This window comes from Typopeltis vanoorti, chromosome 5, assembly GCF_054136105.1.
Source record: "Typopeltis vanoorti isolate ZY-2024b chromosome 5, IOZ_Tvanoo_1.0, whole genome shotgun sequence".
NCBI classification, from domain to species: Eukaryota; Metazoa; Arthropoda; class Arachnida; order Uropygi; family Thelyphonidae; genus Typopeltis; species Typopeltis vanoorti.
The window spans coordinates 32,127,924-32,151,314 of record NC_143553.1 but is presented as its reverse complement, the minus strand read 5'-3'; the positions used below and the strand labels follow the sequence as shown (position 1 = coordinate 32,151,314).

The following is a 23,391-nucleotide window of genomic DNA, read 5'->3' as shown; positions in this document are numbered from 1 at the left end:
TGATATGAAGTCAGTCCACCCTTGCCACTTTCCTAAAGATACTTCAGGCGCAAACTTTGTTTGCTTACACTCAATGGCAATTAGTGGCTTGAAACCGTGGAGGTTCTGCAACTCTCGAAATATACATACATACATATACACTGTGAGTAAAGTGTATACGTGTTTGGATAAAATATCAAAATTATGGTAAAAATTTAAAAAAAATTAAACATGGAAAAATATTGTTTATTATCAATAAAATGATAGTTTGGTATAATTCAAAATTACTTAAAAATAAAATATATTCTTTTTATTTTGTTTCATGAAAAAATATTATTTATTATCGATAAAAGTATACAGTTTAGTATAATTCAAAATTGTTTAAAATTAAAATCCATTATCATAACCCCAATTATGTTCTAAAATAAAAACTATAACAAATGTTATGTCTTTAATCGTAATGTCCAAATATTTAAAGAGACGGAGTAAACACGATAAGCACTACGAACACTCAACTACTGGCGCAAACTGCATATAAACAACAATGGAACTGCGCGACGGACAGTGCCGCATTACGCTAATAGCTCGTATCTCACTATGACGTGCATGCATATGCTTGCACGCATATCAATATGACACTGTGGTAAACACAGTGCTGCTAGTGTCCTTCGCCCTCCTAAATGCTACAAGATGGATTTTTATTATTTTTTATACAAAATAAGAGAATTGTATAGGCTTGTTGATGATAAAATTAAATATTACAAGCAAATATAAATAAATTAATAAATATATTTATATATCGAGAAAAATTGGAGGTACTGCAGTTCCGCAGTGCCTATGCACTAGTCGCCCCTGCTTACACTTGAATAAAGGATTACACTAAATATATAATTTATAGTCTAACCAAGTGAAAAAAGTTCCAATGTCCAAACATTTTTCGTGTGCGAGATATATGCAAAACGTTTTAATGTCTTTTTTCATGAAGTAAAATCAGGTGTGCGAGTTATACGCGAGGACAAGTTATATTCGAGTAAATACGGTAAGCATTTCGCCAAGTTGATATCCTTCTGCTGCTTCCCCAGCTCAGCCGACTTCTATGGTGAGTTACAATGCATAAATATTTCTCACTACCGTTTTTTTTTTTTTTCAAACCAAAATCATTAAAATCAATTTAATAATACAATAATCGATTATAATTATTATAAAATATTATAAATAAATATGTATATTATAAATTTATAAATAAATGAATTAAGTTAGATTAATTTTCTATTAATTTTCTGCTATTAAAAACTGCCTGGCATCAGTAACTCGATTGGTAAAATTTTGGCACGCAAACATAAAAAGGTTCGCCACCACTGACCTAGTGAATGGACAATGAACATGTATCAGTATCCACACAGGGCCGAGCCGTGCGGTTGTGCGCCACACAAGGGCGCCATTTCACCATGGGAAATGATAAAAAAAACTATATATAAATTTTCTTATTCTTGAATTATATCGTACTATATAAATATCACAATTACAAATTATAGTTAACAATAAAAATGAAATTTTAAATCAGTCAAATTATTATGAATCTTAATAATCTAATATTTTTAACTTAATACATCGCCAGTTTTTTTTTATAATTTGTTTGAAGTGAAACGTTATCAATATCACCACAGATTTTATTTCACAGAGTAAGCATCGACTCAGCGAAAATTGTATAAATATTCTCATTGTTTATTATATTTTTAGTGGAAATTGTTAGTTTAAGACAGACCGTGAATTCATTCTTACGCTGTGCTTTGCCCAGTACCGTTGATAGATTGTAGCATATAGGCAGCTTGGCTCACGGCGCTGCTTAATAAGGGCCCTCGTTCAGCCGTATTACGGCAACATATTTTACAAAAATACAGCATTTAGTTTAGCAAATAAAAAAGGCGCGAGTTCCCATTGACAGTTAAACATGTGCTTATTATATTTTATTAATAAAAAAATTAGTCATACATACTAATAATAATGTTGGAGGTTTAATGGATTTTTTTAACACTCAGAAAGGATTAAAAAGAATTTAATACTTCCTATATTTCGTCCTAGTCACTAGGACGAAATATAGGAAGTATTAAATTCTTTTTAATCCTTTCTGAGTGTTGTAAAAAATCCATTAAACCTCCAACATTATGTCTTCACAGCACTTAAGCCTCTATACACGAAGCATACATACTAAAACTAAACATTTTAGAACCCACCTATTAGATACTTAAGGAAACAATCCATAAAGTATCATATGATGTGAATTTCATAAACTTTTATAGTCTATATATATTAAATTATATTATGTATAAATTCTCTTACTCAAATTGCGAATCACTATCGCCCCCGACTTTCACATTTTACTCCCTGCAGCAAACAATACGCCCTCCACAACAGCAACTATACTGCAGAAACAGTATAGTTTTATGATGTTAGTGAATAAGGTTCACAGACATTTGCAGACTGTATAATATATTTCTCAACAAATAGTGCAATTAGAGATAACTGGGAATATATAAACACTAACTAATAATCACATCTCCCCTCCAACAGAAACTGCTGTATAGACTGGAGCAAACCACATGTTACAGGTGCAACATATGGTTTTGCTCGAAACTACCGAGAGTGTTATGAACGTCATGAACGTGTTAAAACTAAGAAATACATAGTGAATGCATTTCAGATATTATGGAAATCGGTTTAAGAGAATTAGCATTTCAATTCAATTGTCAGCTTGTTTTGTTTGGGTCGCGCGATCTTTTGTTAATACCGCACCAATCATATGCACTTTTTAATAGTTGCTTTTTCTCTACTGGCTTACAGTCGCGCACATCTTTCACTTCTCATTAGTAATTTGTCAAGGATTGTTCATTACGTATCTCAAGTCTTAAATTACTGGTAATTTTTGCTTGATATAATGGGAAAGAAGATGACTGTTTGGGTAGATAACTTTGATTGCACACAAGGAAATCGCTCTCGAGGACAGAAGAAAGGATGCAGAATAGAAGCTTCTTGGTAAGTCATACCCATTTTCAGTTTTATTTTCTGAAAACTTTAGTTTCCGAAAATCCCCGCATATATCTCGCACCACGATTTTTTAGCTTTAATTTTGGGAAAAAAGTGCGAGTTATAGTCGATAATTACGGTAATTTTTTTTAGCTTTCAACTTCGTAAGTATGGATCATTGGTTAAAGACCTGGATTTATAAAACGCACAAAAGAGAGCAATATAGCAGATATAGAAATATGTAATTTCACTTGTCTCATTGATGATAAATTATTTATATTAAGTAAAAATGTATAGTATCTTTATAAATTTTGTTCTATTAAAAATAAATCTTTTTTTTTTTGTTTAAATGTACATCTAAATTCAAATAAAACAGACATTTACAATGAAATATTTATTTATTTATTATTATCATTTTGATAAGTATATTTTGAAAAGGTACTTGATAATAATGAAAAATAAAGAAGGGGTACACAGATATCTGAAGTTTCAGAAACACTGATCTATCCAAATATTTAGTCTGAAACATAGGTGTATATTACGATGTTCGTTTTCTTAAATTCCGCTTCGAATTTGGATAGACGAATAGCGTCTATCCAAATATGCACTTACATTTTTTTCAGTGTCATTTCAATTTTGAATGTGAAACATATTGAGTGTATTCTGTGTTTAAGTGACTTTGGACAATTTTTGACTTTGATTTTAATTGTGTACTTATTTTTGGATTTTTGATAGATAAATAAAATTTTAAAGATAATAGTTTATAAATTATAAACACATTAATCAGCTGAGGGACAATAGCTACAAATCCCGTGTACAGTATATGCGGGGTAGACTATCGGCGCATCAGGCTGACGCGGATCGAATTAAATTAATAAACATAGGTTATTTATGAGCTATAAAACTCTTTAGATGATCAAAGATTGTTTACACACACTACAATTGGCCCTTTCTTGATACTTTTTTTGGTGTATTTTTGCATAATTTCATTTTGTGCGTTACAGTATTACTGTGCAGTTGCCTTTTGTCTTATAAAATATATTTATTGTTTAGTAAATTTTTTGTGAATTTGGATTATTATTCACGTAAAGTAAGTACGTCTATTATATTTTTGCTAAGTTTAAAATCAGTTAAATTGTTTCATTTCAGTTAATTATCTTATTTTGAAGACAAAAGATTTTTATCTTATGTTGGGTAGACGTCTAGAAAATAAATAATTTTTCTTGTTCTGGTTGGAAGACATTGGGGTTGGGGTCCTTTTACTAATTTCTTTAATAAATAATTTTAATATTCTAGAAATTTCTGAATTATTAAACAATTACCAGAATGTAAAAAATATTAAATAAATATCACTGAGAACTCAATCAGTGGCTAATATCTCTAAATGTTAATTTTCAAAAAATACTTAAAATGTAAGCATATTTATTATTCAAAGCCTCTGAAAAATCAAATTCTGTAATAATAATAATAAAAAAAAAAGTCAGTCTTGGGCCATTCACCTTAAAAATAATAGTCGGTTAAGGGGTTTAAAAGATAAGTTTAAGGGAAAATTTCAGAAATTATTATATATTTTCTAACCAAGTTTTTAATAAAGTCTAACCAAGTGTGTTAACCCCCAGATGTTGGGAAAAAAAAGCCAAAGAAGTTATCTGGTGCATGCACAAAACAGGAAAAGACAATTGCAACGAGTACAACTGGAACATAAATTGGCTGGATCGCTGAATAAATTTTTAACTTCAGGACCACAAAAAACGAAGAACAGAAAGTTCTGACGAAGCAAGTACTCCGTGTAGCTCAACTACAGGAAAAGAGAGGACACGAGATAACTATGAAGAAAAAAATGTTACATGCGAAAATGAAACTGGCCTGTCTACAGAAGTTGCAGCAGAAAACATATTGGATTCCGATTAAGTGAAACATGACACTTCAAATTTACTTTAAATTTTAATGTTAATGATCCAGATACTTGGCAGAATCATATAACTACCAAAGTTAGAGATTGTTTAGTTGAGCATTGCCTGCGTCAAGTAGTTAATAAAGAATTTCCCAAAGGTGAATCTGGCCGGAAGTTTTCCGATTCATACTATTATCGAACTTTAGCAAATGGAGAAAAACTTTTAAGTAATTTAGTTCATTCAGAATCGCGAAATTCGGTTTTCTGTTATTGCAAAATAATTGGTAGTCAAAATTCCCAACTTACTAACGAATACGGTTGTAACGATTGGCAACATTTGAGTCATATACTAAAAATACACGAGACAAGTTCCGCGCACATTAAAAACTGTTCAAAATACAGCGAACTTAAAATGTCGTTGATTAAGAAATGCATTATTGATTGCACACAATAAAGATTACACGAAACTAAGAAAAAATATTGGCAATCTATTATAGAACGGTTAATCTACATAATACAATATTTATCAAGACAGTGTATAGCTTTTAGAGGTTCTTCACAAAAACTTTTTGAAAATAACGGCAATTTTTAAAGTTAGTAGAAACTGTCAGTTAATTTGATTCGATAATGGCAGAACACTTGCATCGCATCCAAACATCACGAAAAAGGAACATTGCTCATTATTTCGGTGATATAATACAAAATGAAATCATCCATATAATTTCTGATAATGAAGTTATAAAACAAAAAAATTTAGAAACGGTTAAAGAGGAGAAATATCATTCATTAATTTTTCACACTACATCGGATATAAGCTACGTAGAACAATTATCTATTGTTATTATTATTATTATTACGGGAAACTCTAAGGAGTCCTTAGACTCATCGAGAGAGGCCCTAAACAACTACTCAACATCCACACAGTATCTATCATACTTTGCTTTGAACTCATTTACAGTCATGGCACCCACAACAGACTCTGGCAACTTATTCCACTCATTCACTACTCTCCAAGTAAAAAACCTAGCTCTAACACCCTCGCTAACCACACTCTTGCCAAGCTTCCATGGATGGTCCCTAGTCCTCCCACTACCAGTCCTATTCTCAAAAATATCTTCTGAATTAATCTTATAGAAACCCTTCAGTAATTTGAATGTCTCAATCATATCGCCCCTTTTTCGCCTATCAACCAATTTCTGCAGCCCACAAATCTTCAACCTGTTCTCATAAGGTTCATTCCATAATCTTGCTATTATCTTGGTCACTCATCTCTGGATCCTCTCCACCTCCTCCCCATCGAGAAGAAACCGTGGCGCCCATATCTGGGCACAGTAGTCTAGATGGGATTATATCACGGCTCAATACAGAGGAACAATAACCTGGTTGTCTCTGCTTGTTAAAGTATTTTTCAGCAACCAAGTGATTTGATGAGCTGATTTAGCCACTTTTGCAGTGTGCCCCCCTCCCCCTAAATTTCAACTCCCTATCCACCAACACTCCCAAATCCCTAGCCTCATCAATCTCCTGGAGTACAGTTCCACTAATGTGATATACTGCTGCTAATCTTTTCACCCCAAAATGCATAACCTTACACTTTGCCACATTAAATCGACATCCATTTTCCTTAGTCCAGTCTTCCAAATCATCTTGCAAAATTTTGACATCCTGTGCACTCACTATTGCTCTACCCAACTTTGCATCATCATCAAACAAGGGAACACTTCCTCTCAGATCCTTTCTTATATCGTTAATGAACAAATTGAAAAGTAGTGATCCAAGAACAGAACCCTGCGGCACACCACTAGTCACAGGTCGTCTTTTGGACTCTACCCCTGAATAAACTACACTCTGATATCTCTCCATCAACCACCCTCCTATCCATCTCACCAACCCTATATCCATCTCCATATGCTGCAGTTTACTGATTAGAATTCCATGTGGTATCCTGTCAAAGGCCTTAGCAAGGTCCAGAAGTATCACTGTATACCCATTACCTTTACCCAGTTCAGCCGTCACTGTGTTATAAAACGTGAGCAAGTTAATGAGGCATGATCTACCCTTCACAAAACCATGCTGTCCCCCATACAGTATCCCATTTTCATCTATCCATTCCTGTATTTTTCTCTTGACTACTTTCTCCAAAACCTTGACAACGACTCTTGATATGCTGATCGGTCGGTAATTTGCAACAACAGTCTTGGAACCTCCTTTATACAGCGGAACTATTTTCCCCCTCTTTCCACCCCCTCGGGACTAACCCAGATCCGAGACTCAAATTAAACAAAATGGTCAAGGGCGCTGACAATTCTTTAGCTGCTTCACGTAAGACTCGAGCTGGCATACTATCCAATCTCACAGATGTATTCACATTAAGGTTTTGTAATATACTACTCACCTCCATTTCATTCACCTCAATTCCCGTATAAGCTATTGGTTTCTTCATTCCTGCAATACCACCTGGATGATATATTCTTGCAAAGTGCTCGCCCAGTAATTCAACTATATCAACTGATTCGGTTACCTCCCTACCATCGACATTCCTTAAGATCATTCTGTTATATACATTTTTTCTTTTACTTGCAGCATATCGAAAAAAATGTTTGGGATTCTCTTTAGTTTGCATGGCTAATGTTCTTTCATAATCCGCTTTTGCTTTTCTTACCACACTCGTTACTTTTCTGGCCTGTGCTTTATACTGTTAATGGGCCTGCAGGTCACCTTTCTCCTTAAATTCCCTGCACAGTTGTTTCTTTTTTTTTTTTTTTTAATCCGGACTCTAGGTATACAGTGAGCCATTACCTCCTTCAAACGCTCCTTTACAGCTTCCCATGCACTATCAACCTCCAGCCCTTGCAGTTGTACATGCCATGGCACTGAACTAAGCAATCACCTAAGCTTGTTATACTTACCAGCCCAATAATTCCACATGTACCCTTTCTTAATTGAAAATTCCACACATTTAGCCACCTCCCAGGTCAAGACATTATGATCAGTCTCGCCAATTGGTGGCAACATGGTCATAATCATTACATTCAAATTCTCAGATGCAATTACTAGGACAAGCACTCTCGAACCCCTAGTATATTCCATTACATGCTGTCAAAGGTAGTTATCCCTTAATAACTGCATAAAATCCAATTCCTTCCTCCCATGTGTACTCTACTCCTTCCAATCAATGTTACCATAGTTGAAATCCCCCCATTATAATTACCCTCCTTCCACTCATTACGTCTATTTGTCTATGCATACTATCTCCACCACTATTCCATCACGTGGTCTATAGCAGCACCAAACTGTTTATTTTGTTCTGCTAGTTTCAATCTCACACCAAATAGCCTCAAATGTGCTCTCTTCACTATCCTGCAGTTCAACTTCAATTCTCCTTGGCTGTAGTTCATCAGCTATCATCAATAACACTCCTCCTCCCATTCTTTTCTTTCTGTCCTTCCTAAACACACTATACCCTTCACATTCTATCCCACTAGCTATATCATATTCTGTCAGCCATGTCTCACTAATGCCAATAACCTGTGGCCATGAAGAGCCAACCAAGGCCAAAAATTCTTCCTTCTTGTTCCTAATACTTCTGGCATTAGTATACATGAATTGCAGAAGCCCATATGTGCCATGCCTATTTTGATGCCTTATACTAACTATCCCATTCTGATTTTCTGATTTGTTGTCCTTCGTACCAGCTCAGGCATAAATACACATTCTTACACTCAACTGCCTCCCTGCATATCCACTCCCCCCCCCCCAATAGCTCTAGTTTCCCTGATTCTGCACATCCACTTTCACTTCCTTCAGCAACATTTTTTCCAGCCTCAGCACACTAAATCCATTCAGATGCAAACCACCCATCTTATATGAGTCCTTTCGCCCATCAAACTCACTCCATACATCCACAAACTCTTCACAACTCCTCCTGCATAACCTGTGCATAAGATTATTTGCAATTATGGCCGTACTTCTCAACTCTTCTCTGTCATACAGCGGCAACAGATTTGGGATTAAATTAATCCCAAATTCACAGCGATTAATAACCTCAGTACTATTTACGGTTGACTATCACCTGTCTCCCTAGCAAATCCCGTTTCCCAGTTTTTTGACCATTTATTCTATCCTTTATCAATATAATGCTCCAAATGCCAAGCGCCCAATCCATTTAAGTGCAAACCATCTCTCTTAAAATACTCCTTCCTTTTATCAAACCCATCCCAGACATTCATAAAATGAATATTCAGTTTCATTTTATTGCAGAAGCTTTTACACAATCTTGACATCATTCCATTTACTATAATTGCTCTTCTGTTTAATACATCACTATCAAATCTTGGTAGCAAACTCATGATCTTTCCACTCTCGCTCTTTGCATTCATTGATATCATTAAATCCTTCAAATCCTGTCTCACATAAAATCTTTCGCTACCTAAATCATTCGTCCCTAAAACTGCAATAATCTCACTCGCTCTATCTTTCTGCAATTTCACAGCCTCAGTTATATCCAATCTTTGACCCAGGATTACACGCTTTAATTACTCTACCATCCTTCACACCTTTAATTATAGAATCCCCATACAGCACATTAGATTTATGATAGATACAGCATATTAGATTTGTTAATCAAAATAAAGATACAAATATAGCAGAAATTCATGAACATTTTTTGGGTTTTCAATCTGTAGAAGATACCACTGGGCAAGGATTATCAAAAAAAAAAAAAAATCAGCTAACGCCTTTTTATTCCCGTATATACGGGAGTAGGCGAGGCCATTTAGCCCTATCTAACTTTTGGAGATTGAGTGGGCAGTTCAATCTCCACTGGTACCCAATCAGAGACAGATGGCCCAAGGCTATCACTGAATAAGCGGTACGCAGTGAAGAGAGACGGCTCAAATGTGCCGCCATCTCGTGGTCTCTAACCCTAACACAATATATTTAATGTCTGAAATAATGTGGGTTCTACGGTCGATTTTCTTGAGTTTACAGGACGAAAAACCCGAGTTTCCGGGAGGAAAAACCTGCTTGCCCGTGCCAGAGATCGGCAAGGATTATTTCAATTTATAAAAAATTATTTAAAATTATTGAATATTAACATTTCGGATTTACGCGGCCAAGCTTATGATAACGGTTCAAATATGCGAGGCAAACATAATGGACTGCAGAAAAAAAAAATCCTTTAAATAAATTCAAGGGCTTTTTTTTTTATTCCGTGTGCTGCTCATTCATTAAATTTGGTAGTTGATGATGCAGCTAAGATATTCTGTGTAACTAATTTTTTTGGGGTAATACAGGAATTATAATTATTTTCCAATATCTGTGAAGCGTTGGGATATAGTAAAAAAAACATATTCGTGTTTTAAATTTGAAACCACTTTCTGCTACTAGGTGGGAAAGTAGAGTAGAAGCAATAAAACCACTTAAAAATAATATCAAGGAAATTTACTAGGCTCTTTTTGATATTACGGAAGATGAAACTAAACACATCGATTCTAGAGTTCAGGCAGACAACTTAATTTCAAAGATTTATTCGTTTAAATTAATTTGCTCTGTTCATTTTTGGTACGAAATCTTAAGTCTCGTAAATGTTGCAAGCAAAATAATGCAGAATCCGACATTTGATATAGGAAAAATTACAGAAAATCTTGATTATGTTATACAAGAATTAAATACTCGCCGAACAGACCAATATTTCGAAAATATTATTAGAACTGCAAAAGAAGTAGCAAACGATCTTAATATTGATCCTATTTTTCCAGACATTCGCAAAAGAACAAAAACAGAAATGTTTGGTAAGCATCAGAATGAGACAACGCATGATCCTGAACAAAATTTTAAAATAAATTTTTTCTTCGCGATTTTAGACACGACAATAACTTCAGTCACGGAGAGATTCATACTTTTCAAACAACATAGCGAGGACTTTAAAGTTATAAGAGACATTACCAAATTAAAAGACTGGAGCGATGAAGATTTAATGAAACATTGTAAAGATTTGCACTTAAAACTGAGCGACAATCAAGATATTGATGGCATGACTTTATTTGAGGAATTAAAAACTTTGCAATGTTTTTATTCGCTTTAAATAAATTAACCGACACGTTTCAGAATACTGCGATTGTGATGCGTATTTATTTAACATTATCAATATCCGTAGCATCAGGGGAAGGAAGTTTTTCAAAACTTAAACTAATAAAAAATTATTTGCGGTTAACAATGTCTGGAGAGCGTTTAACGGATTTATCATTTATATCAATTGAAAATAATATTATGAATTCATTAGACATTAAAGATATTATTAAAATTTTTGTGGCGGCTAAAGCAAGACGGATAAATATGTAAAATAAATCTACATTTATCCTAATTGTTATATTGATATAAAAGCATATCTCCAAATTATCTTTGTTATGTAATATTTCTTTTTATATTAAAATAAAAGTAATTTTGTTTATATATATATACAAATTATATATACAGAATATATATACAAACATTGTTTGTATATATATTCTGTTGTATTTATATATCAAGGAATAAACATTTAAAAATTTTTTATTATTAAAAATTCCTTATTAATGAATTTCAGTGATTACAATGTTCTACTACTGTTAAATAACATTTATTTTTATGTATGCGTATAAACTCTTTTGTACTTTTAACAAAGTAAAAATTTTCGCAAAAATTTTTCATGGAAACTTATTTTATGGGGATGCTGAAAAAAGTTTTGCACAAGGGCGCCTCCTACCCACGGCGAGGCAAAACACACATATACACACACACACACACACGCACGCACTTTCTCTTTCTGTTTCTCACTCGTGTTGTCAAATCAACAAAACGTTTAGTGCGCAGTCATTCCTCTCGGCTGTAATTAAAAAAAAAAAAATTAAGAACAACTTGTAAATAAACTACTGTCATGCGTAGTTCATTTACAACTGACTTTATTATGACTAAATGAACTTCGTCAACCTTCAAAGCTATCATTCACTCGAAAATTTTCAAAAAGAAAGGTGGAATCTATCAGTTCCTTACCTCTGTACAAGTTCAGAACAACCAAGCATATTCCTGAGCAATCAACAGCTTTTGAAATATCAGATTTTGGAAATCACTCTTTCTTTGGAAACTGCTTTCTCGGTTAACATGGAAGTCTATGGACTGAGCGTCGCGCACGTGTCGCTACGTGAAGCGTCTAGGTCAGTGCACTCGTCTCTGTCCGTAACCAGAAGTGGTTTCTATTAGTTTTTTTCCTCGGGATTTTCCCATTCCTCCTCTATATCCTTTGGTTCTTCCGTGGTTTATTTATTTCCAAGAATGCATTTTAATGTTGTTTGCCTTAATGCCAGATTATTATTAATAATAAAATAATATCTTGATAGACATTTTTTATTTGTTACTTTTAGCATCATGGTTTAAATCAGCGCTTCCCAAACTGTGGGCCGCGGCCCCCTTGGGAGCCGTCAGTTTTGTTGAGGGGGGGGGGGGGGGGGCGTGAAATACTGAAAACAAATTTGAAATGTTTTAGGACCAAGTCAAATGTGTATGTAAGATACTAAAAATGTAATATTTGCATTTGATTTTTGCAATATTCACTATGTATATTTTGTATTGAATGTAAAAACAATAAATGTTATAATAATATATGTCTGTATTACGATTTTTTTTCGATGGGGGCCGTGAAATGTTTTACTTTTTCCAAAGGGGCCTTTACATCCATAAATTTTGTTGAGGGGGGGGGGCGTGAAATACTGAAAACAAATTTGAAATGTTTTAGGACCAAGTCAAATGTGTATGTAAGATACTAAAAATGTAATATTTGCATTTGATTTTTGCAATATTCACTATGTATATTTTGTATTGAATGTAAAAACAATAAATGTTATAATAATATATGTCTGTATTACGATTTTTTTTCGATGGGGGCCGTGAAATGTTTTAATTTTTCCAAAGGGGCCTTTACATCCATAAATTTGGGAAGCACTGGTTTAAATCACAGTTTTGCCATTACCACATAAATAAATCCGCTAACGCCTTTTATCTCACATAGACTAGGCTCTCTATGGGCTATGCTGCTTAGCCCTAACTTTTTGGAAACTGGGAAAAATCCATCTCTATCCTTACCCAATCATGAGATCTAGCACAAGGAGATTGGCGATTTTAATTAGCGTTTGGGAGATAGTACGGAAGACAACTGCAAGCATCTTGTGGTCCTGAAATATCATTATCTGAAATAGTGTGAATTCTAGTCGATTTTATTGAGTTGTGGAATTAAAAACCAGAGTGTCTAGGAGGAAAAAAATCTCCTTATCCATGCCAAATCTGGATTGACTAACCCAGAAAAAGGGTTGAAGAATGGACTGGAAAAGTTTCTCTAGTAAGCAACTAGAATAGAATTTAGAATGGGCGTGTTTTTTTTTTTTTTTTTTTTTTTTGAGGGACAGGATTGTACTAGCATTATGAATTTATGAATGCAAATGCCATTTCCACAGACCTGTGTTTTTACCATATAATGACCAAAACTTGTTTCCAAACCTCAGTATGTTTTTGAAACAAAGATTACAGGAGATACTTAAAATTTTCAATTATGTACACATTTTTATGCTTGGTTAGAGAGTAAATTATGCTTGCCAATAATTACATGGATGAGAAGTGTCCATGACGTTAACATTTGTATACCAATGAAATAACACAGGCATGAAGCTTATATTTTTGAAATATGCCATCCATGTGGCAATTTATTATTATTTAGTAACCGCCATGGAGTCAATAGACTCATCGTGGAAGGACCACTCAACCAGTAACATGTCTATCATAATGAGCTTTGAAGTTACTTACACTACCTGCACTCAGGCAATGCATTCCACTCACTAGCATCTCTCCACGTAAAAAATCTACTCCTCACACCCTTCTTCACATCTTTATACAACTTCCAGGGATGACCTCTCATTCTTCCCATCTTAACATCCACTGTTATTATAATTTCTTCTGTATAAATATGATAGAATCCCTTAACTAACTTGAAAGTCTCTATCATATCTCCTCTTTTCCTCCTATCTACCAATCTCTGCGATCCACATTCTTTCAAACGCTCTTCATAACAACACTCCAGTCCTGATATCATTTTGGTTATTTGTCTTTGGACCCTCTCTAGTGTTTCCACATCACAATGAAAACTAGGTGACCGAATCTGAGCACAATAATCCATATGTGGTCTGACTAACATAGAGGAAACACCACCAAGGTAAATAGCGATCGAGGAAATGTTTATAACTGTGCAATGAAGCGTAACACTTGAAGTTTCAATACAGACAGCTGAAGTGTGATATGACTGCATCCAATAATTCTGCAGACGTCCAATCTGTAATAAATGTTTTGCCGCACACGGCAGAACATATCTGGCGTAACTTCAGCAACGGCGGCAGTAATTCTGCAATGCAGTTCATCCAAATTAGCTGTTAGTAGTGGTACAAATACTCGATCTTTCGCAAAGCCCACAAGAAAAAATCTAACGGTGCAAGATCGGGGAAACGCGGTGTCCATACTAAGGCACCCTTCTACCAATCCATCTGCCTGGAAAACGGATCTCGATGTACGTCTGTCAAGTAATAAGGATGTGATCCATCTTGCTGGAAATGAAAGCGTTCGTCGTGGTCATCGTCGTCTAATTATGGTATTACGCAGTGGCGGCCGGTGAAAATTTTAAGTGGGGGGTGCTGCATATACAAAAAAAAACTTTTTTCCCAAATCAGTAACGAATTTATTAATAAATAAATTTACATATTAAAATTGCTTTATGAAAAATATTTCATTCTCACCACGAACAAACACCAATAATAAATGTTTCGTATCAAATAGCAATGACAAGTGCAAACGAATATCGGCGTTAGATTGCAGTGCATTTGATTCGAGTAACGATAATTGAAAAAATATAATTCTTTTCATATTTTCAACAGTGACACTCGTCATAATTCAGTCTTGTATCTATAATAAATAACTAATTATGTTATTTTAACAAAATAAAATAAGATTTCCAAAAAAATAGTTCACCACGAACCAATAATAAACGTTTTATATCTCACAGAAATAACGAGCGCAGGCATAAGATACAGTGTCCAAGCGGCAGTGTATCTAATGACGTAATGTGCAACGACAGCAAACGAATATTATTATTCCTGATACCTCCAAGGAGTCCGAAGACTCATCGCGGGAGGACATCTACAACTGTCTCTACACCTAACCGCTACTACGAATCATCTCCATCAACGCCATCTACCGCCCACCTCCAACACCACCACAACTAGTAATTTTTGTCTGTAAATTGCGTGTGTTCTGAAGGGCCGATTTGTATGTATGCGGGATGAAAAACCCGAGTTTCCGGGAGAAAAAACCCTGCTACCTCCGGCGTTAGATCGCAGTGCATTTGTTTCATGTGACCATAATTGAAAAATTATTATTCTTTTCATATTTTCAACAGTGACACTTCATAATTCAGCCTTGTATCTATAATAAATAAATAATTATATGTTATTTCAACAAAATAAAATTTACCAAAAAAATAATTCACCACGAACACTGCACCAATAATAAACGTTTCATATCTCACAGAAATAAGGTGCATAAGCTTACTAAAAATACACTGCCGTTTGAGCAGTTACAGTGGGGAATGACAAGAGCAAACGAATATCGGCGTTAGATCACAGTGCATTTGTTTGTAATATGAAGCGTTAATCGAACAATTCCAATTATTAACTATTCAATCAATGTCAAAACATAAGCTGTAACCTTTAACATCTTGTACTGCATTTATATAATGTTGTAAGCATTGTTATTATTTATAAACACAAACAAAATTTAATTTTTTTATTTTTTCCTTGGGGTACTGCAGTGTCGCAGTGCTTATGTATGGGCCGCCACTGGTATTATGTATCTTTGTAGCATGTCCAGATACACACCACCAGTAACAGAAGACTCCGAAAAAAAGGATCCATACACTTTCTTATTACTCATGGCGCAAAAAACGTTAGCCTTTGGGATGACGCGAACATGTTCTATGATGGCGTGTGGATTTTCACTTCCAAAAATTGCAATTGTGTGCAATTGTGATTGTTTACTTGTCTACTTTCATGAAAAGTGCACTCGTCACTGAAAACAATCGTATCCAAAAATCCTCATTTTGTTCTATCCTACTGATCATTTCCATACAGAAATCCTGGAGTATCTTCTTATCATCTTTCTTCAAATGTTGTATGAGAGTAAATTTGTAGGACTTTAAATATAGACGCTGTCCTGAAACACGCCACAGTTATATGTGAAATTCCAATTTGACGAGACGTCCGTCTGGTTGACTTTCCAGGGCTTCTCTGGAAACTTTCCCAAACTTCTTCCACGACAGCACGAGGCCTTCCCTTGAATGTGAAAGAATTTTGTGGGAACCTGTTGCCAAAAAATTCTTGTGCCACGTGTAGATTGTGTGCCTACTAGGAGATTCTTTGCCTTATTGCATGCGGAAATTCCTCTGAACTTGTGTTGCAGACTTCGTTTTTTCAAACCAAAACAAATAACGTGCTCGCTCTATACCATTGAAAGTCGTCATTTTCAAATAGTGTGACGTATCACGCCATCTACTGTTGTCATTTGATTATAAAGTTAGGTGACCAAAAAATTGATGTGTTTCACTACATTATGAAACTCACTAAGCTTTTTATGTCTTCCGAATTATTCACTGTTCTCCTGCAAATTTGTATACATCCTTTTGAAACACCCTGTATTTTTTATCATAGAAGCAATACGATGTGCAATCTGCGCGACACGTGCGATGTGCCTCCTGAATTTCAGTCCACTGTCTACTATCACTCCAAGATCCCGAATCTCATCCACTTCCTGAAGTACAGCTCCACCAATACGGTAGATAGCCTTATATCTCTGTATCTCAAAGTGTAATACCTTACATTTATTAATATAAAAACTTAACCCCACTCATTTGTCCAAGCTAGAATTATTCAAATCTTCCTGTAGAGAATTAACATCAGCATTGCTCCTGATAGTTCTACCTGACTCTGCATCATCAGTAAACATTTCAAGATCCCGTCAATCCATATGAAATATTATTAGCAAATAAGTTAAACAGAGGGGGCCCAAGAACGGAGCCATGGGGAATGGCAGTGACTACCTTCCTTTTCTGAGATACAGCTCCATCATACACAGAGCTGCATTTACCGTAAGGCGCAAGCTGGGGCCTCACTCTCAATGGGGCCACCTTTTAAAACCTTACATTTGAACCAACATTTGAAATTTCGCGAAAAAATCTTCTATATTAGCAGAAAAATGAAAGAACATAAAGTTGTCTTGTTCTGTTGCACTGATTTCAAGAATTAAAGAGCAAATTTAATATTACTAAATTCAGGGTTGATTATTTTTGCACACGTCGTTTTTATTTTTAGGAAGAGACACAATAAACTGTGCAACAAAAAAGGGTCAATATCGCAGGACAGTAAAGGAAATTTCAAGTAACGGTGGAAAGGGGGGAGGTAATTGCATGGTGAAAGGTAGAATGCCAATGAAGTTTTGATCTATGCAAAATGCTGGGATAGTCTGGCTATTTCATCCACAGAAAAGTTAAGTGTCATTCATATTCGCGAAACAACTGATAACTTAGTTTTTATTGGCTAATGTTTGTAAAGTAGTATACAAGTGTATAAACTTAATTATATGCTTAAAGTAGTTGTCGCAGTCGGTAAGAATATATTTTTCAATATATTCATTATTCTTATTTTAATGTTGCTTGATTATTTTAACAAAATCAAGATACTGTTTCTATTTTTTTAGCTTTTAAAGTAATTATTTATTTTATTTATATGTTTATTATGGATTTAATAAATATTTATTTTGCTTTTGATAGTATAATACACATAATGATGTGAAGAAAGTTTGAATCCGCAGCTAGTAAAAGAAAACAAAAAACAGCTAAATGTCAAACAGCTAAGTCAAAAGAGGGCCATTTTGTCTTTCTAACGTTCTTCTAAAAATGAAGAATTTCATAGAACTGAAATTGTACCTCAAACTTCTCGGAATAAAAGCAAAATATTGGTATCAGTATCAACAGGAGACTAAAGTGAAAATGAAGAACATCAAGATAATGTGGAAAACATAAAAGGAGAGAAATAAGTAAATGAAACAAATCAAGAGGGTTTTGAAGAAAATTTTCAATTGTTGTCTGTACTTAACAGCAAATAAGCTATCTCTTATCCTACTGATATAGCAGTGTGGACAATTGGTATTAATTAAAAACTTTTAAAAAAATCAGCTAACCTTTTTGTTCCCATATAGGGAGTAGGTGAGGCTGTTTTTTAAGCCCTATCTAACTTTTGGAGACTGAGTGGGCAGTTCAATCTCTCTGGTACCCAATCAGAGATAGCTGGACCAAGGCTATCACTAATTAACCGGCACGCAGTGAAGAAGGCGGCTAGTAAGTGTCGCCACCTGGTGGTCCCTAACACAATATTTTTAATGTCTGAAAATACGGGTTCGACGGCCGATTTTCTTTACCGGACGAAAAACCCGCTAGCCCGTGCCAGAGATCGACTAACCGGTCGAGAAAAGGCTTAGAAAAAGTTCCTCTAGTCGGCGACTAGATTCGAACGTCTTTCGTCGTGCGGTCAAACGCTGTAGAGTGCCACTTCTACTGAGCTAACTTATCGAGCATATTATTATAAGGTGCCTCCATGGAGTCAAAAGACTCATTGCGGGAGACCCAACATTGACATATTAACAATTATTCACACAACACCTGCCATACTTCTCCTTAAACTCATTCACAGAAGAAGCATTCCACCCATTTACAACCCTCCAAGTAAAAAATCTAGTTCTAATACCCTTGTTAACCACACTCTTACACAATCTCCAGGAGGTTGTGAGGCATATTTTAATAAATATGCCTCACAATGTTTGTAGAATCGAAAATGTAAAAAAAGAATACACAGAAAACGATTGAATACATGTCAGAAATGTAAATGAATCACATTTTTACTGTAAAAAGGAGACACAAAAGTGACTAACTTTTTCAGAACCCAGCAAAGCAATTTACTGCTTTGTTTGTAAATTGTTTTCTAAGTCAAATAATAGCTTAATGAAGGGTTTTAATGACGGGAGAAATATAACACAAATCTTATGTGACCACGAGCGTTCTACTGAGCATATACGAGTGATGTCCACATATCGCAAAAGAAAATCAAGTTCTGTGAATAGTCGAATTGATGAAAAATAAAACAAAAAAAACTGAAGGAAATTACTGGAGAGAGAGATTTTAAAAAGAATAATAGCTACCATTAAGTTACTGAGTAAATTAGGGCTAGCATTTAGAATCAATACAAATGATATTTTTTCTGAATCTGGCGGAAATTATTTATCGTGTTTACATTATTTAAGTGAATTTGATGCTTTTTTTTAAAAAAAAACATCACATGAAAATGTACGCCAACTGTGGTTCTGGCAGATAAAATTATCTTTCTGACCACACTTATGATGAATTCATAGCGTTAATAGTGATAATAAAACAATAGAAAATTAATATCAGAAATTAAGGAAGCTGCTTATTTTGCAATAATACTCGATTCGACGCCAGACGTTGCCCAAATATTTAGGGTTTTATCGGGTTTATCAGTATTGCACAACATAATTCCATATATTTAGAAGAGGTAATATTAAGGAGGGGGGGAATTAGAATTATTTTTGGAGATAAAAATGTTCAGAGGACAAATCTATGATAACGCTCCCAATATGAAAGGTGTCTATACAGGTTTACAAGCTAGGCTGAAAAAACATAGTCCCATTGCATATTATATACATGCTGTAATTATTCCTTAAATTTAATTGGCAACTATGCCAGGGCCGTCTTAACAAGTTTGAGAGCCCTGGGCTAAAAAATATTTGGCTTAATCACATTGGATTGAGCAATAATTAATTCACTTGCATTGCAAAAAAAAAAAAATTATATATATATATATATATATATATATATATATATATATACAGGGTGTTCGGGATAAATTTGACATATTTATAATTAATTATATTTTTCCGTAAGTTACATGTATTAACACACACTTCTCTTCATTTAAAAGTTTGGACCCTTCTTCATTCATATACAAGATGTCAGAAAGGATGGATAGCTGGAACCTACCTGAATCATGGAAGAGAATAACTTGTATCATGATGATTCGTGCCCGCCATCAAAATAAGGATATTACGACTGCTGCCCAATGCTCCCTGAATACAGTAAAAACAATCAGGCATGAACTAGAGACTTGCAATGGTGACTACGAGGATGTAGCAAGAAGAAAGATCCCTAGCAGACGATCTGATTGCGTTCGTACAGCAGAATTCCTCGCAAATCTGCAGGAACAGGTGTTGAAGAACCCTGGCATTGGAATTCGGGCTTTGTTCGTGGAGTTGCTAACTGTAGTCAAGCCCTGGATAACAAGGGTAGCCAATGGTAGGCCGTATGTATGGCAGCAGGATTCGGCCCCTTGCCACACCTCTGGGAAAAGTCAAAAATGGTTGTCTGAAAATTTCTATTTCTACGACTTCACCAGTCCAAATGTTTGGCCTCCAAACTCCCCAGACCTTAACCCCATGGATTATTTTGTATGCGGCGCAGTTGAAAAAGACACCAATCGCACTTCCAGTAATACAAAAGCCCAGTTAATGGATAAAATTAAAACAGTTTTTGCGGCCCTTCCCAGGGAGACTGTAGCATCAGCTTGTTCGAGGTTCCGAAGCAGAATTGAAGCTGTGATCGATGCTAATGGTGGTTATTTTGAGTAAATCTTGTTGATAGTATTGTAATTAACTCTGCCTGTAATGTTTTTTTGTCAATTCATTAAATTTAATAGATACAAAGAAGATTTTCTTTTTCCTTACGAAACTGTCAAATTTATCCCGAACACCCTGTATATATATATACATATATACATATATATATATATATATATATATATATATCGACATTGCACATTTTTATTTATTCAACAATATTTATAATATTGATGAATTAAAATTCAACATATTTGGTTCTTAAGCGCCCTTGGATCAATGGCACTCCTGGGTTATAGCCCAATGGATAAGGTGGCCCTGTATACTGCGGAATCTTGTCCGGAAGCAGTGCAACAGTTTTATTCAAAATATATATACAGTCATAACCAATAGTTACGCGGTAGGTGGGAACAACAAAAAGCGCGTAAATCGAATTCGCGTAACTCGGGTTATAATTTTGCATGTAATTTATATATACAAACATACAAATTATTAGTTAATTGGGACCAAAGGTTTAAAAAAACACCTATAATTTTTAAGAAATATAATTGTAGTTTTTCGTACATAAAAAAAAGAAACTTATTTCGATGTCGATGGTTTCATAAAATCTAATAGATTCGTCTGACGGCATAATGTCTTTTTTTGTCACGCAAAATTTCTTCATAGCAAAGTTAATGATTATTTTATTCCTTACCTTGTGGCTACAATTCGTTCCTCGTTAGAATCCATGTCCTCCAAAATCTGTAAACCTTTCTTTTATGATTGTTCTTAATGTGAATTCCTGTAGATCGAACTTCTTTGGTAGCTCACAAATTTTCATTCCACCTTCAAAATCCTTAATAATGTTGTTTTGTTTCCAAAGTCATTGTTTTTCTTTTCTTGCTAGCTGTAGAAGAATCGGACTTGCTTCTTTTGGACGACATTATTATTTGTTGTGATAAAATTTTTATCAAGAACATAACATTAAATAATCGCAAGGTTTGTAGACTATAAAAATCGTGTATGAATGGAAACCATGCGAAACACGTCAGTGCTTATTCACAGCATGTGCGACACTGGCGAATGCGGCCGGCGCCGGAAAGAAACGACTAGTGGTGAAGCGTGAAGCGGGACTGGAATACGTACGCAACTGCGTAACTCCGGATTCGCGTTAGTCGGGGTATGACTGTAATTACTTTACATCTTAAACAAAAAGATGGGGTATACTCCTTAAACATTTGGGGGGGAAAAAAATCTTTAACAGTTAAAAGACTAAGTGAAACGAGGTGATTTGCAAGAGCTGACGCTATATTGGTTTTGAAAGTGGATATGAACAAATTAAAGAGGCATTACTTGAACTATCCATTTCTCCTCATGAAAACCTATTTCTAAATTTGAGAGCTCATCATTGGCTGAACATTTTGACAAGTCAGAAACAGCAATCGGCTTGTCGAGAGCTCCTGAAAAGATTAATATTATTTTGTGTTAACATTAGATATTTTACTAGAATTTTAAGTAGTATTATTTGCTTTTTGTTTCTTGGTGTGTCTGTGCAATTTTTGCGTGTTTTCTGTTATTTTAATTATTATTTTTAAGAAAAGATAGCGTACACATGGCACCGATAAAGAAAAAAATGGCGGCCAGGTCGCTATGTTTGTTTAAGAGTTTTGATGTAAACGAATTTATGCAATGTGCTGTCTGTGAGATGTATGCCTCGCGAAGAGCGGTGGGAGTCTGGTTAGAAAGTGATAGTGGAATTAATGTGTAGAAAGTGTAAAGAGAATGAGGACTTCAAGCGTGTTTCGTGTGTCGAGACTGATATCGTTAACGATAGTCAGAATGTAGAAAATGGCGGTGTGCTAGAGAATTGCGTGGTAGTGCCAGATAGGTGTGAGAGCGTCGCTGAAAGTGCAAATGAAGGTAGAAACACAGAAAGAATGGATGATTTGATCGATAATGAAAATGGTGAGATAAATGCCAGTAGCGAAATTGCCCGTTTGAATGGCGCGATACGCAGAGCCAAAAGACAACTGGAGCGTATGGAAAAATGTGTGTTGAACGTACCGACAAATAACCGGCGGAAGTCTGTGACGGCAAATAATAGAATGTTCGAAAACGTCAATAAAATGAAGGAGCGAGTGCTGTATGGGGATTCGCTATTAAGAGGCGTAATAATTGAGAGTTTAACGAAGTCGTACCAGCCGGGTGCGAACATAAAGGACGTCAGCGAATCTATTCGACTGCAAAAACAGAGGGTGAAAGAGATGATAATCATGGCAGGAACGAATGATTTGAAAGAGGACAAAATGGAAATGATAGAGGATGTGAGGGAGTTGTTTGAGGTAGCAAAAGAGAAGAGTGAGAGAGTTAGGATGGTGAGTATCTTACCGCGGTATGACAGCGAAGTGTTTAGAAGGAGGGCCATAATTGCCAATGACTTTATGCGTGGGTTATGCATGGAGAGTGGTGTGGAATTTGTGGATGTATGGAATGAGTTTGATGGGCGAAAGGACTTATATAAGATGGATGGGTTACATTTGAATGGAGTTGGTGTACGGTGACTTGAAAGAGTGTCGATGAATGATGTGGAAGTGGATGTACAGACTCAGGGAAACTAGATATATTAAGAGGGGGGGAGTAGATATGCAGACTTTAGGGGGGGAAGTTAAGTGTATGAATGAGTATATTATGCCCGGGCGAATACGACG

At 35.1% G+C, this 23,391-nt stretch overlaps 1 protein-coding gene across 3 annotated transcripts in view; it reads right to left on the bottom strand.

The window, feature by feature from the left end:
- Positions 1 to 23,391, bottom strand: part of LOC150106293 (hexosaminidase D-like) — a 176,766-nt gene that overhangs the window by 61,932 nt on the left and 91,443 nt on the right. The gene's annotated exons all lie outside the window — the stretch shown is intronic.